This window comes from Mauremys reevesii, linkage group 6, assembly GCF_016161935.1.
Source record: "Mauremys reevesii isolate NIE-2019 linkage group 6, ASM1616193v1, whole genome shotgun sequence".
NCBI classification, from domain to species: Eukaryota; Metazoa; Chordata; order Testudines; family Geoemydidae; genus Mauremys; species Mauremys reevesii.
The window spans coordinates 85,893,129-85,908,348 of NC_052628.1; the positions used below are offsets into that span (position 1 = coordinate 85,893,129).

At 44.2% G+C, this 15,220-nt stretch overlaps 1 long non-coding RNA gene across 1 annotated transcript in view; it reads right to left on the reverse strand.

Moving 5' to 3' along the window:
- Positions 1-223: 223 nt before the first annotated feature.
- The window catches only part of LOC120408169, a 44,396-nt gene continuing 29,399 nt past the window's right edge, over positions 224-15,220 (reverse strand). Inside the window, exon 4 of the long non-coding RNA XR_005600482.1 lies at positions 224-477. This is a non-coding gene — a long non-coding RNA (uncharacterized LOC120408169). The remainder of the gene's footprint in view (positions 478-15,220) is intronic.

Consider the following 15,220-nt stretch of genomic DNA (forward strand, 5'->3'; position numbering starts at 1 on the left):
TCCCCCCCCAAGTGAGCATATTGAAGATGAATGAGGCAGCACTAAAGCCCAGGATGATATCCAACAATGATAGCATCAGGAAAGCTGCTGTTGTGGTCTGATGTGAAAGGAGGCAGCTTTAAAACAGCCTTCTATTTGCATACCATTGATCCATTGACTTGTGGCATTTTAAATTCTAATGTTTCTTCCTGGTGCCAAAGGTAAAACCCGTTGCTGCTTAAACAAAGTTTTAGCCTTGCTTTATTTTGGCAAAGACTGTCAAGCTTATTCAAGCTAATTGTTTTTACAGATGCCACATTAAAAAGCAATGTAATGGCATACAATCTGGGCCATGGCATTGCCAGTTAAGTGGGCCTTTTGGTTTGCATAACTTGCTGATTATGACATATTATGATAAACGTTCTTAGCCCGAATCTTCAGGCAGCCTCCTGCTACATTTCCATTAGGAGAGCCAATGTGGCTTCCAGTTAGTCCACCCTGCAAAAGAAAGAACAGAGAGAGATCAATAGCATTTACATTTTCCTGGTTGTAAGTATAAGAACATCTCTATTCATAACGTCATATTTTTTGTAATGGTCGATGGGTTTTTCTGCCCATCCATTATGTCAATGTTACTATTAATGTTGTCCTTGCTAGCACTGTGTTGGAACTGTTTATAGCAATTTAGGGTATTTATGGGAGTAGTGACATTTATGCTGCCACCAGCATGAGTTTATGTCAGTGTTCATTACATTTCACATCCCATTGTTCTTGTCAGTATTCTCTCTGTCAATGTCACCTCTGCATGTGAAAACACACATTTTATGCTGGTGTAGCCACATTTAAAAGATGGAGTGTCAATAGGGAAAGTCTATACTGCAAGGATTTGGGCTCTGTAGGCCACTGCCCCATTCCCCATCCAGCTCCCCCAAAGCTTTATGTCAGCAGAGGGCAGGAAGTATCATCTGTGACAGTGGTGCTCCTCTATGCCCACTTGAGGTGTCCTGCAGTAAGAGGCAAAGAGCTCATGAGGTTGGGAAGGGATATAGAAATGCCCCTGTCCTCCAAGATAAGTCTTTGCTGCAGTGATTTTTTTGAGACAGATCTGGTGGAAGAAAACTTGAGGAAATGGGAAATCTTGCCCCTTCACTACCCTTTTTCCCCCACAATGCGAATAATAAACGTATGTTTTAACTTACATTTTTAAACAGCCTGTAGCTACTCATGGTCATCATTAATTGCAACTTAAGTCCTACGTCCAATGGTTTTGCCCATGACTGGGGTGGCTCAACCTAGGGCTCCAGCATCTGCATTGCAACATGGGGGCCCGAGGCCAACCACCCATCTCCTAGACTTCCAAGCACTCTCCCCAAAAAAGAGAGTGGTGCAGTGTGGGAAAACTTGACTGTCCAGAGGACAAAGTCAGCCCGTGGGATTGTGGAATACTTTTGGTGGCCTCCCAGAGCATGAATCCAGTGGGACTGCATCTACACTGCACAGTCCTAAAACTTGAACCTTGGGTCCTGGTTTGACTCAGGCTCAGACCCTCCACTGTTGTGGGGTCCTGGGTCCAAGTCTTGAGTGTGTAGATAAATGGAAGGTTAGGCTTGAGCCTGAGTTCGAATGCTGGGCTAACATTGCAGTGTAGACATATCCTAAGGGTATGTCTACACTTCAATAAAAGACCCGCAGCTGGCCTGGTCATCTGGTCATCACTCCGGCTCATGGGGCTCAGTCTGCAGGGCTATAAAATTGCAGGATAGACGTTTTAGGCTTGGGCTGGAGTCTGAGCTCTGGGACCCTGAGCTCTGGGACCCCATGAGCGGAGAGGGGAGGGTCCCAGAGCCCAGCTCCTCCAGCCCAAACCCAAACCCACATGTCTACAGTGCAATTTTACAGCTCCATAGCCTGAGCTCCAGGAGCCCAAGTCAGCTGACATGTGCCAGCCACAGGTGTTTAATTGCAGTGTAGACATACCCTTAGAATCTGATTCTTCTAATTAGGGCTGACAGTGTGGAATTCCTCTGTACTCAGCACAGTCTGATAATACAGTTTACTAAGAATCCCACTCCACTTCAGGCACATGCAAAATGAAATAGCTGAATTGATCTCTTTATTTATGGTGTTGCTACAATGTATAGAACATCTGAAAGCACTCACTTTTCACCATGTTTACGTTCACAGAATCATTTACCACCTCATTGGATTCCGGTTTATTTTTTCATTTGTTTCCAAAGCTCATCCTCTCTTCCTGATACCATTTGCTCTGTTCTGTATTTTAGAAAGAAATCTAATTGCATGTAAACCCAACTCCATCTCTCCACCACAGCCTTCATAGCTTTATTCCTAGGCATGGTAACTGTTAATAGTAGGCAATGTATGTGGCAGGCACTAACTTATCCAAGGGAGTGCCTTGTTTTCAAGTCCTTTCCACAATTATATAACCACTCAATAACTACTGAAATTGCAGCTATCATCTAAAGGGTGCTTCTGGGATAGCTCTGGGCAGACTTTAAGGTTATCTTACCTCCATGAGACCCTTCATTAGTTAGCCCTGGAGCAGTCATCTCCGGTTATTGATCTTTTGTGTCCTCCCACTGAACTTAATTGCAGCTAAATTACAGGAGTTTAATGATTGTATGAAGGGAGATTTTTTTTCTGTGTGTTTGTGTGTGTGTGAGAGAGAGAGAGAAAGAGAGAATGAAATCACTATGGAAAGCCACCTACCAAGAAAATAACATCTAATAATAATAATAACTACTATTCCTGAACACTTCAACCTCCCTGGCCACACAATAGCAGATTTAAAGGTAGCCATCCTGCAGCAAAAAAACTTCAGGACCAGACTTCAGAGAGAAACTGCTGAGCTTCAGTTCATTTGCAAATTTGACACCATCCGCTCAGGATTAAACAAAGACTGTGAATGGCTTGCCAACTACAAAAGCAGTTTCTCCTCCCTTGTGTTCACACCTCAACTGCTAGAAGAGGGCCTCATCCTCCCTGATTGAACTAACCTCGTTATCTCTAGCCTGATTCTTGCCTGCATATTTATACCTGCCTCTGGAATTTACAGATCCAGACTAACACGGCTACCTCTCTGATACTATTCCTCACATTCACAAAGTCAAAGTCACTGGTCAGGAAAATGCACAGCAACCTGTTCTCCCTGGACACATACTGGAACTTGGCTTCAGATTTGGCTTTGACAACAACCAACTACCTCCTGCACAGGCATAGAGCTATAGTCCAGTGCAGTGGTTCTCAAACATTTTACCTCAACGCCCCCCCCCCGACCTTTACACCTGTCGGAGGGGGGGATGTGGGAAGGGGTAAGGGGGCCAAGGCTGGGGCCACAGTTGGGGGTGAGGGTAGGGCCAGGAGCAGAGCCTCAGCCAGGGGCTGAGTCTGGTAGCTGGGACCCTGTGCGTGGGGCTAGCAGCAAAGGACCCAGGCCTGGGGAGCTGAGGCCAGGAGCAGAGCCCCAGGTGCAGGGCTGGCAGCTGGGGCCAGGAGCAGAGCTGGGTGATGCTTCTTCCCCACCGTCCAAGGGGGCTGGCCCGGGCCCAAGCCATGTCCTCCATGTCCCCCTAGAGGGGGGCACCCCACAGTTTGGGAACCTTTGGTTTAGTGACATGGTTGCAGGGCTGGCTCCAGACCCCAGCACGCCAAGCGCGCGCTTGGGGCGGCGTGCCGCAGGAGGGCGGCAGGCGGCTCCGGTGGCCCTCCCGCAGACATGCCTGAGGACGGTCCGCTGGTCCTGTGGCTTCGGTGGAGCATCCGCAGGCATGCCTGCGGGAAGTCCACTGGAGCCGCGGGACCAGCGACCGCCAGAGCGCCCCCCGCGGTGTGCCACCCTGCTTGGGGCGGTGGTAATAAGGTAATAATTGGAGATATACCAATCTCCTAGAACTGGAAGGGACCTTGAAAGGTCATTGAGTCCAGCCCCCTGCCTTCACTAGCAGCAGGACATTTTTTGCCCCCTCCCCCTAGTGGCCTCCTCAAGAACTCACAACACCTAGGTAGCAGCAGCAATGCAAAAACCACTGAGCTATCCCTCCCCCCCTAGGTGCAATTCCTAGAGCCGCCCCTGCATGGTTGGAGTCAGAAACAGCAACAGTAATATAATCAGAAGGTTAATTACAACAATCTGTAACCCACTGCCCTTACCTCCCCTCCCCTCCCCCATTTTTTGTCCTATGACTGCAGAGGTGTTAGTGGGCCACTTTACCTTGAATGGTCCTTTAAAATATGTGTTAACTACTTATGCCAAACAATCTGTTCTACCTTGTATTTAGCAGTGACACTCTGAGTACCTTTTCCAGATGTGAAGGAGAGCTGTGTGTAGCTCAAAAGCTTGTCTTGTTTATCAGCAGAAGATGGCCCAATAAAAAATATTACCTTACCCACCTTGTCTCGCTAACTATTGTATATGTCTAACCTACACATATTTTCATAATACTCTAGATTCAATGGTCAAGGAACCATGTGGGGATAACTACAGCATTTTTCATGAACTAGAATTTCACTCTTCTAGTGGCTACCTATACTAGGGTCCAGTGGGTTTGTCATATTATTGATGACATGGTTGGTAAGAGCTGTAACATGTTTTTCATTCCTCTTTAGTGCAGAGACAAGGATTTGTTTGTGGACTTTGTCTTCACTACTTCTGTTAGGCCAGTTCTTTCTCTCATAGCTTTTGCATATTTATAATATGATACGGTGTATTGTCATCTCTAACAAGAACACTGACCTGTGCACAAGTGTCACTGAATTAAAAAAACTACTTGCTAGTATATTTCAAAGGCTCATTCTGCATGCATATGCAATTACAATTTAAAACCTTTTACCAAGCAGATTAAATGATAGTGTATGTACAAAAGCTTGTAAATGGAGAAGCATTACATTATGAATTCATGTACATTTACACACTATGCAGTACAAACTATTGGCACATAATCTACTGCTCCTGATGCACAACTTTCAGTGCGAAACTGATCTGGTCAGTAAATTTCAACTGAAAATACAGAACACTATTATAATCACTTGAGAGATACTTTGACAATTAAGAACATGATGTCAAAACACTTCATGTTAGTATATTTTTAAATGCTGATATTCCCCATTTTTGCCACATGCTAAACAGCTTCATCATTTCTGAAGGAAAAAAAAAAAAGAAAAGAAATACTTGCCCAGGTAAAACCAATACAAATCTTTTAATACATTGTCGTTTGATAGCTTTGACCAATAACCACCATGCTAATGTGTTGAAATTAACTTAAACAGTAAAACTGTAAAGAGACAAGATGAGTGAAGAAATATCTTTTATTGGACTAATATCTGTTGGTAAGAGAAACAAGGTTTTGATCTTACACTGAGGCCTGGTCTACACTACGTGTTTAAACCAATATTAGCAGCGTTAAACCGATTTAATGCTGCACCCGTCCACACAACGAGGCCCTTTATATCAATATAAAGGGCTCTTTAAACCGGTTTCTGTACTCCTCCCGACGAGAGGAGTAGCGCTGAAATCGGTATTACCATATTGGATTAGGGTTAGTGTGGCCGCAAATCGACGGTATTGGTCTCTGGGCGGTATCCCACAGTGCACCATTGTGACCGCTCTGGACAGCAATCTGAACTTGGATGCACTGGCCAGGTAGAAGGAAAAGCCCCGCGAACTTTTGAATTTCATTTCCTGTTTGCCCAGCGTGGAGCTGTGATCAGTACTGGTGGCGATGCAGTCCCAAATCCAAAAAGAGCTCCAGCATGGACCATACAGGAGATACTGGATCTGATCGCTGTATGGGGAGGCAAATATGTTCTATCACAGCTCCGTTACAGAAGATGAAATGCCAAAGCATTTGAAAAAATCTCCAGACAGAGGCCACAGCAGGGACTCAGCACAGTGATGCGTGAGAAGCGTAACGGAAAGCCAAAGAATCAAATGGACACTCATGGAGGAGGGAGGGGGGACTGAGGACTCCAGCTATCCCACAGTCCCCGCAGTCTCCGAAAAGCATTTGCATTCTTGGCTGGGCTCCAAGTGCCTGAAGGGTCAAACACATTTTCCCGGGTGTTTCAGAGTGTATGTCGTCAATTTACACCCTTCCCCCCACCCCCAAAAGAAAAGGGAAAAAAATCGTTTCTCTCCTTTTTTCAATGTCACCCTATGTCTACTGCATGCTGCTGGTAGACGGGGTGCTGGAGTGTTAAACAGCAGCATCATCTCCTCTCCTCTCCCTGGTGGCAGATGGTACAGTGCAGTAGGACTGGTATCTGTCCTCGTCATCAGCCCGTGAGTGTTCCTGGCTGGCCTCGGTGAGGTCGGCTGGGGGCACCTGAGTAAAAATAGGTATGATTCCTGGTCATTCCCAGCAGATGGTACAGAATGGTTGGTAACCGTCCTCATCATAGCAACTGGGGGCTGAGCTCCATCAGCCCCCCGCCCCGTCATGTCTAAAGAAAAGATTCTGTACTGGCTGGACTATCATAGCAGCTGGAGGCTGCCTCCCCCTCATTTTATCTCACTAAAAGTCAGTGTTTCTTATTCCTGCATTCTTTATTACTTCATCACACAAATGGGGGGACACTGCCACAGTAGCCCAGGAGGGTTGGCGGAGGAGGGAAGCAACAGGTGGGGTTGTTGCAGGGGCACCCCCTAGAATGGCATGCAGCTCATCATTTCTGCGGGATCTCAGGGGCTCTGACACAGAGCGGCTGTGCTCTCTGGTTATCTAGTACACTTGCCCCATATTCTAGACAGGACTGACTCTATTTTTAGACAAAACATAGGAAGGGAATGACCCAGGGGGTCATTCCCATTTTTGCCTATGCACCCCCGGCCGACCTCAGCAAGGCCAGCCAGGAGCACCCATGATAGCAGCAGAGGGTACAGAACGACTGATAACCATCATCTCATCACCAATTTACAATAGCATGGTAGACGGTACAATATGACTGGTAACCATCTCTGCTATCTTGCAAAGGCAAATGAATGCTGCTGTGTAGCAGTGCAGTACCGCGTCTGTCAGCAGCATCCAGTACACATATGGTGACAGTGACAAAAGGCAAAACGGGCTCCATGATTGCCATGCTATGGCATCTGCCACGGCAATCCAGGGAAAAAGGGTGCGAAATGATTGTCTGCCGTTGCTTTCCCGGAGGAAGGATTGAGTGACGACATTTACCCAGAATCACCCGTGACACTGTTTTTGCATTGGGATCTCAACCCAGAATTCCAATGGGCAGAGGAAACTGTGGGAACTATGGGATAGCTACGGGATAGCTACTCACAGTGCAACGCTCCGGAAATCGCCACTAGCCTTGGTACATGGACGCACACCGCCGAATTAATGTGCTTAGTGTGGCCGCATGCACTCGATTTTATACAGTCTGTTTTACAAAACCGGTTTATGTAAAATCAGAATAATCCTGTAGTGTAGACATACCCTGAGCTGTTCTTCAGCTCTGTGTAAACGCAAAAGCTTGTCTCTCTCACCAACAGAAGTTGATCCAATAAAAGATATTACCTCACCCAACTTGTCTCTCTAATATCCTGGGACCAACATAGCAACAACAACACTGCATAGCAAAAACTGAAGTCATAGGTACATAGGTATGTTGCAGTGTTTCTAGAACTGTGCTAAACTGAAATTTTGGGTACCATTGTTTTATCTTGCCTACAGGCTTACAGCATTGACAGAGTCAGAGCATACCTCAACTAAACATACATAAAATGAGTTTTCAAATGATATAGGATGAGGGTATGTGTAGGGTGGATACATTAAATTCCAAAAATATTTGGAGAATTGCTGCATGCTTATAAGGACAGAATGGAGACAGACAGCGAATGATCTATTTGCATTGTAGTTTATGCCACTTGCTACTTTCTTAATGGTAGTAGGGGATGGGGACAGGTGCTCTTACCCATTTAAAATGTTTTTGATGAATCTAAGTTCACCTGCCTTTGTCCCATCACGTGGCCCATTGTTAAGTTCTGCCTTTCATCATTCATAATGTAAAATTGCTTTTCTGTTTAAAGATCCCCAGCCACCTCCACTCGGAAACTGCCATGATCTTATGTGTGTCATACTAGTGATGGGAAAGGTCACCCACCAACTATGCAGGCACAATACATCCTATTGTTAAGCAATTTGGGTGCTCGCTGTGAATATATCATAACAGCATGGGAGCATGGTAAACAAACTTCAAATTCTGAATTTCTTTTATGCCTGTGACCGTAACAGTCATCAAAATTAAATGATACACATGAAGGCTAGAGGCATTTCATATGTGTTGCCAGTGGCAACTACTGGGTATAAGATGCTTTGACTTTAGCAGTAATAGGGATGTATCATTGAGAACTGGCCATGAGAGGGCTGAAGTAATCAGTGGCCACCACCAGCTGGCCCTTTTTTGGTCATGCTGCTCACCTCAGAGACAAAGTCCCCATGCTTTGAGCTCTGAAGATCGGACTTCAGGTCAGGAGTGGACACTGCCCAGCCACAGACTAGTGGCAATCACCCGTAATTAACGTGGTTGCACCAGATCAGTAATAACCCTGTGGAGCAATTAGATGCCTGGAAGAAAGCTATATAGTGTGGTCATGGACACGAGGCACTACGGACCCTGCTGTGTAAGTGCATTGTTGTGGTAATTGCATGAATCCTGGACTGATACAAAAGTCATTATGGGCCAGATTCTCCCACTCGTATGTCAGTCAATGGGACTGATAACACAGCAAGGCCCTACGCAAAATGAGTAAGGGTTGCATTCCGTGTAATTTTGTTTTGGGATATTTAATTCTTAGAAGAAACTTCCCTGATTCCTGCAAACAGCGTGCTATATTCAACCAGCAATGCTGACACTGGGGGAATGTGATGTGAATGGCCAAGCTGAGTTCTGTAGGCAAGCAGACCTCAGGGAAATGGTTACTCAGGAGCCAGCACATGCCTGAGAGGGCTCTCCAGTCTGGTGGATGCCATTATGGATGTTTAATTTTGTCTCCTTTGGTTGTGTGATGGTCTTCAGCGATAATCGCTTATGAAAAGTCTTCTCATATGCTCTGTGCAGAGATTAGCTTTTCTGACCATGAAAGAATATTTGAGGATAAATCACTGCAATAAATCCAATTACTCTTTGGTGTAGTATGTTCTAATGTCATCAGTATAGATTTCCCACTCGTCCATTATCATCAAGGGAGCAATTTTTAGACTTTTTCTTAATCATCAAAATGAGAATTTTAAATTGTAAAATATTATGGCGTGTTAAACAGGGATGTAAATGTCTGATTTACCAAAACCAAAACATATTTCATTTTAAAGCCACAGTTGTAATTTACTGTCTAATTACCTCCAAATGCAAAATTATATAATAAAAGTTAGGAGACCATTTTAAAAGCAGTTTCTCCACTTTTTTATAACCTCTATTTGCTTTGTGGCAGGAATGATCTAAATTTGTACATATGTATATAGTTAGTTAATAGACAATGTGCCAAAAAATGACTTGAGATTATGTAGCATAATTCCTCAATTTTTTAGGACCAATAAAATTTGTCATCAGTAATGAAGTGCTTCATCAAGACTGCATTTCACAAACCAAACTCTCTTCCACTCTTAAGTAAAGAGAGGAAGCTGAGAATATATAATACTTTGGTGGTAAATTTTCTGAGTTGTGGGCTGAAACATGGCCCATCACTGATAAGATTAAAAAGAAGTTGAGCACCATTCAAATGAAGCATTGCCAAATTATTAAAAACATCAAGTGGTACAAATTCAAGTCAAATGACGAGCTCCATTTTCTAACTAAAAAGGTCTCACTCTCTCAAAAGGTCACCCAACACTCTCGAAGGGGGTATAGTCATCTGTTCTGAATGCCTACCTGCGAGAATCACCTTCAACTTTGACCTGAGTGGGATGGAAGAGACCCCTCCACCCCAAAAGACTAAACCACAACGGCTGGATGATGTTAGACACCCATCTCTCACAGACATCCTACCACATAGCACACCAGATTCAGCTCAGAACAGAACATCATGGAGGCATAACATAATTGGTGGCCTCTATGTTGGTCAGATGACACAGCATGAGAACTAACCAATGGATTAACCAATAAAACTTGTAGTATACAGCAAATGGCTTCCTCTGGCTGCTCTTTACATCAGCACTCAATAACATACCTTATTTTTAGGCTCTGATTCTGCAAATGTATACACGTGTGAAATTTGCAGTCAATGCTGCTATTTACATGAATAAAGTTAAGCACATGCATGAACCTTTACAGAACTAGGGCCTTAATGCTCAAGTGTAGTGGACTTCAAGGAAGTCAAATTGTTGCCTCATGACAGTGGTGTATATTATTCATTCCCATAGTAAACTCCACCTTTCTGGGACTTATAACTCTGGCATTTAGGCTCAGAATACAGAATGTCGGACCAAATGTTTGTATTTTTTCTAGAAAAAAGAATTTAATGCAGTTACACGTTCTTTAAAACTACAAAACAGCATCATTTTAGATTGAAATTTTGCAGCCATATATAATAACACTTTGCATTATTATACACTGTTTTTTCAAGGAACTCAGAACACTTTACAGATATTAAGAGCTAACTGGTGGTTTTGCACTTTGCCCTGTGTAAGGGATGATGCATTCCAGGAACACCCCAAGGGAATGAATTGTATCTCAAAGACCTGTTGTACTCACACATGAAAATGGATGAACTCAAACTGTCTAATTTATTTTGGCATGGTTGCTTTTTCACTAAGAGGAAATATCATCAAGACATAACCAAGATCACTCTTATGTTTCTCAGTGTGTTCCAAGTAGTTTAATTATCCACATCTATCACTCTGATGTGGTTTATGTCTAGATTTCCCTTGCAGCATGTTTCAGAGTAGCAGCCATGTTAGACTGTGTATGGTAACACCCATTGCTGCATGTTCTCTGTGTATATATATATATATATATATATATATATATATCTTCCTACTGTATTTTCCACTGCATGCATCCGATGAAGTGGGCTGTAGCCCACGAATGCTTATGCTCAAATAAATTTGTTAGTCTCTAAGGTGCCACAAGTACTCCTGTTCTTCTTGCAGCATGTATATTTCTATAGTCTCTCATACAGTTTTTATTTTTTTCTGTCATATTCTCAGCAGTTCCTCAGAAGCATATCAAGGTTTTCTGGGATACAGTGCCTGAGTGATGCAGTTATATGTGCATTTTTTTGGGTGCCAATTCAAGACAACACTTAAGCATATGCTTAAATCCCATTAACTTAAAGTGGCTTGGCTTCAATGTGCCAAAAGTGTGTGTGTGTGAGAGAGAGAGAGGGAGAGAGAGAGAGAGAGTGTAATATAATTTCTTAAGATTTTTCTCTTTTCACCTAATTATTCCTGCTGATTTTAATTGCTCACTACTGCTCCCAATGTTGCTAATTTGAGGTTAGAAATACCAGCTATGAAAGAAATATTTCTTTGTAAGAGTTGGAAGACATGAGGATGAGAGACAACATTTTCTTCTGCATTATTCTAGTTTACACTACTCAATGCTCAAGCTGTACTCAACCCCAATCTCTTTTCTTTTCTGTTTCCTCCCTTTCCTCCTTCTCCTTTCTTCCCTGCTGTGCTAGTAGTAATTTGATGCCTATTGTGCAGGCATATCTTCCACCTTAGTGCATGCTTATCTTTCAAGTGGAGCAGATGTTCCCATATGTGTGCCTTCCTTTCCTCTACTGATGCTTTTTCTGTGCAAACAGCAGATTGTATTTCCATTGCCCTTTGTATCTAAAAGGGAAAGTATAGTTGCTTGACTAGGATTTTTTTCCGGCTGATTATCATTGGTACCTATGGACAACAGGACAGACATTTCTCTTCTGCCTTCTCCCCACGCCCCACCCCCATCATTAGTTCTGGATCCAGGTGTCTTTTGTTGGTCTTCCTTCTCTAGCTCCTGTCTCTTCCTATGATTTTTACTCCCATGGTTTGCTGAACTATTTTCTACAACTTTTCAGTCTCACAATATTACAAGAACATGCATGAACACAGAAGATATTTAGCCCATTTTTGTCACATTTTACTTATTACATTTTCCTCTGTTCTCTGCATCGCCTCCTGCCACTGACAAGTTCTCCCTGCAGTAGGAAGGCTATGTGCAGCACATGAAGCCTAAGGAACGATACTCAAAGGAACAGATTTTGCCTGGGCCATAGATAGGTTTATGGCAGGGAGATAGTGTATGGGTCTGCCATATTTACAGTTCATGCTCTCAGGTGAGCACAGGGATTGCTTCCTTAAGTGCGCCCCAAGATCAGTGCTTTGGCTTCACACTGCCCTCAAAGCTGTCTAGCTGCACTGCTTGGGACAAGTGGTATCATCTTCAGTCTCCCTGCACACTTTGCTGAGGGAGAAATTGTGTCACAATCTCTCCCAGAGCTCCCCAATGGGTGAAACAGCTCTGCATGACCCCTACTTAGCTAAATGCTACAATTTGCCCTTGAGCTGTTTCAGCTCTACCCCCTCCAAACCCACGGTCAATGCACACCTTATAGCTTGAGAGAGCAAAAGACGGATTCCTGATAGCAAAATGGACTCCTGCTTGTGGAGCAATTAGCAAAATTGTCTGAGAAGAAAACAGATTGTTTTCCCTATCAACATGGATGGGCTCAATGGAACTGCTCATGTGAGTAAAGTTAAGCACATGCTTAATTGCAGGACTAGGGCTTTAGTTTCTCACTGTTTTTATTTGTCACTGAATTCTGTAACTGTATTATTTATCTCCGTAAAGCATTTTGGGATACAGTTTGCATAAGTATACTGGACAAACTAAAGATGTATTTGAGATTTAGGGACTTCTCTCCAAATTGGAACATGAACCCAATAACATTCACAACTGAGTTAAATTTCCATACCTATGGTATTCAAGTGGGTTCAGAATGACTTCCTCCACCCTTAGCTTTATTCTGCTGAATATGATTAGATGGTATGAGCTCACTGGGAATATGTATTCAGGACTGGCCACCCCATCTCAAAAAGGATAGTGCAGAACTAAAGGGAGTTCAGAGTAGGGTAAAGAAAATGATTAGAAGCATGGGAAAATAGTCGTATGAAGATAAATTGAAAAGATTGTGATTGTGTACTTTATAAAGTCGACAAGTAAGAGGGGACATGATAAAAGAATGAATGGGTCAGTAAAGTAGATAAGGAACTTCTCTTCCCCCCTGTCTCATAACACAAGAACAAGGGGACATTCAATGACCTTAAAAGGTGATAAATTCAGAATTGATAAAAGGAAATATTTTCCCTTACAATGTGTAATTAGGCTGTGGAACTCATTGCCACAGGATGTCCTTGAGGGCAAGAATTTAATAAAATTCAAATACAGATTGGATGTTTCTATGTATAACAAGACTATCCAGTTATAATAGCTAATGAAACAAAAGAAGTTTTGGAAGGGATATAAAAGCTCATATTTCAGGGTTTAAGACAATCATTATCTATTGGAGTGTAGAATAAGATTTTAATGGGGACAGATTACCCCACAGCTGCCTATAGTGGGGTTTTGTGCACCTTCCTCTGAAGCATCCAGAACTAGTGAATATGAGAGACAGGATGCCAGACTAGATGGACCTTGGGTTTGATCCAGTCTGTTCCTATAAAATTGCAGGCATTTAAATATGAAGTGTGAACAGAACACACTCTTTTGCTTTTCTCTTTCTCTCTCTCTCTCTCTCACTGCAGACTAAGCCTCTCTCAAGCTATTCGTCCATTTAGTCAATAGCCACTTCATACATATTTCAGAATAACACAAAGGTCTTCTCCGCCCTTTTTTTTCTGACCTTAGCTGAAGGAGAAGCAGAGTTGTTTTTTCACAGATTGGGATCCTTCAGTACAAGGGTACCTTAAAATAGTCTCGGGAACATCAAGACTGTATCCTTCTACAGCTCAAGGACAGGGGACAGAGGTTAAGGCTTTTTTCCCTCCCTTTTAGCTAATAGCTGTAGCTGAAATCATCTGGACACCACATCGGATAACAGCCATGGGTATTATTACATATTGCAATGATCTTGTCGATTTTTATTAACTATGGATTAATGCAGCATTTTATAGTGTAATACTATAATCTAGCTAAACCCATCACTAGCTCTGTGACTGCAGAAGAGAGAACGTATATGGCAAGGGCGGGCAAACTTTTTGGCCTGAGGGCCACATTGGGTTTTGTAAATTGTATGGCGGGCCAGTTAGGGAAGGGGATTGTGCCCCCTCTGGGACCCCTGCCCCATCCACACCCCCCCACTCCCTGTCCCCTGACTGCCCCTGGACCCCCGCCACCCCATCCAACCCCTCCTCTCATTCGTGACAGCTCCCCTGGGACCCCTGCCCCATCCAACCACCCCTTCTCCCTGTCCCCTAACTGACCCTGGAACCCCTGCCGCTGACTGCCCCCTGCCACCCCATCCAACCCCCTCTCCTTCCTGACTGCCCCCCTGGGACCCTTGCCCCCATTCAACCCCTGAACACCCCTATCCACACCCCCACCCCCGACCACCACCCCAAACTCCCCTGCCCACTATCCAACTCCTCCTGCTCCCTGCCCCCTTACCGTGCTGCCTGGAGCACCGGTGGCTGGCGGCACTACAGCCGCGCCGCCCAGCTGGAGCCGGGCCACGCCCCACCACCGCGCAGCACAGAGACCGGGTCAGGCCGGGCTCTGCAGCTGCGCTGCCCTGGAGCTCACAGCCCCGCCGCCCAGAGCATTGCGCTGGCGGCAAAGTGAGCGAGCTGAGGCTGCGGGGCAGGGCGGACAGCGGTGGAGGGGCCGGGAGCTAGCCTCGTGGCCAGGAGCTCAGGGGCCGGGCAGGACGGTTCCGTGGGCCAGATGTGTGGCCGTAGTTTGCCCACTTCTGATATATGTGCTTCCTTAGGTACTGGTGTTCTACCACTAATTCAAACTATTTCCAGGAAACAGAACTAGAGCATATGGCATTCAGCCACAATAGCCTAAAGTCACCTTTGCATGTGGCAATAACAATCAGGATTTGTGGTGCTCGTTAACTGATTTTTCATAGCTATGGAATCACTATGGAATTTAGGCCATTTTTTGGCTGAATTTGTTTTTGCTGAATTGAAGTAAGCATCCCTTTGACCATTACTTATACTGCATGACTCAGAGTATGAGTGAGACTGTTATAAATATATCTGTCACAGAGGCCATTGAGAAAGCCAATTTTTCCCCTGGAGCA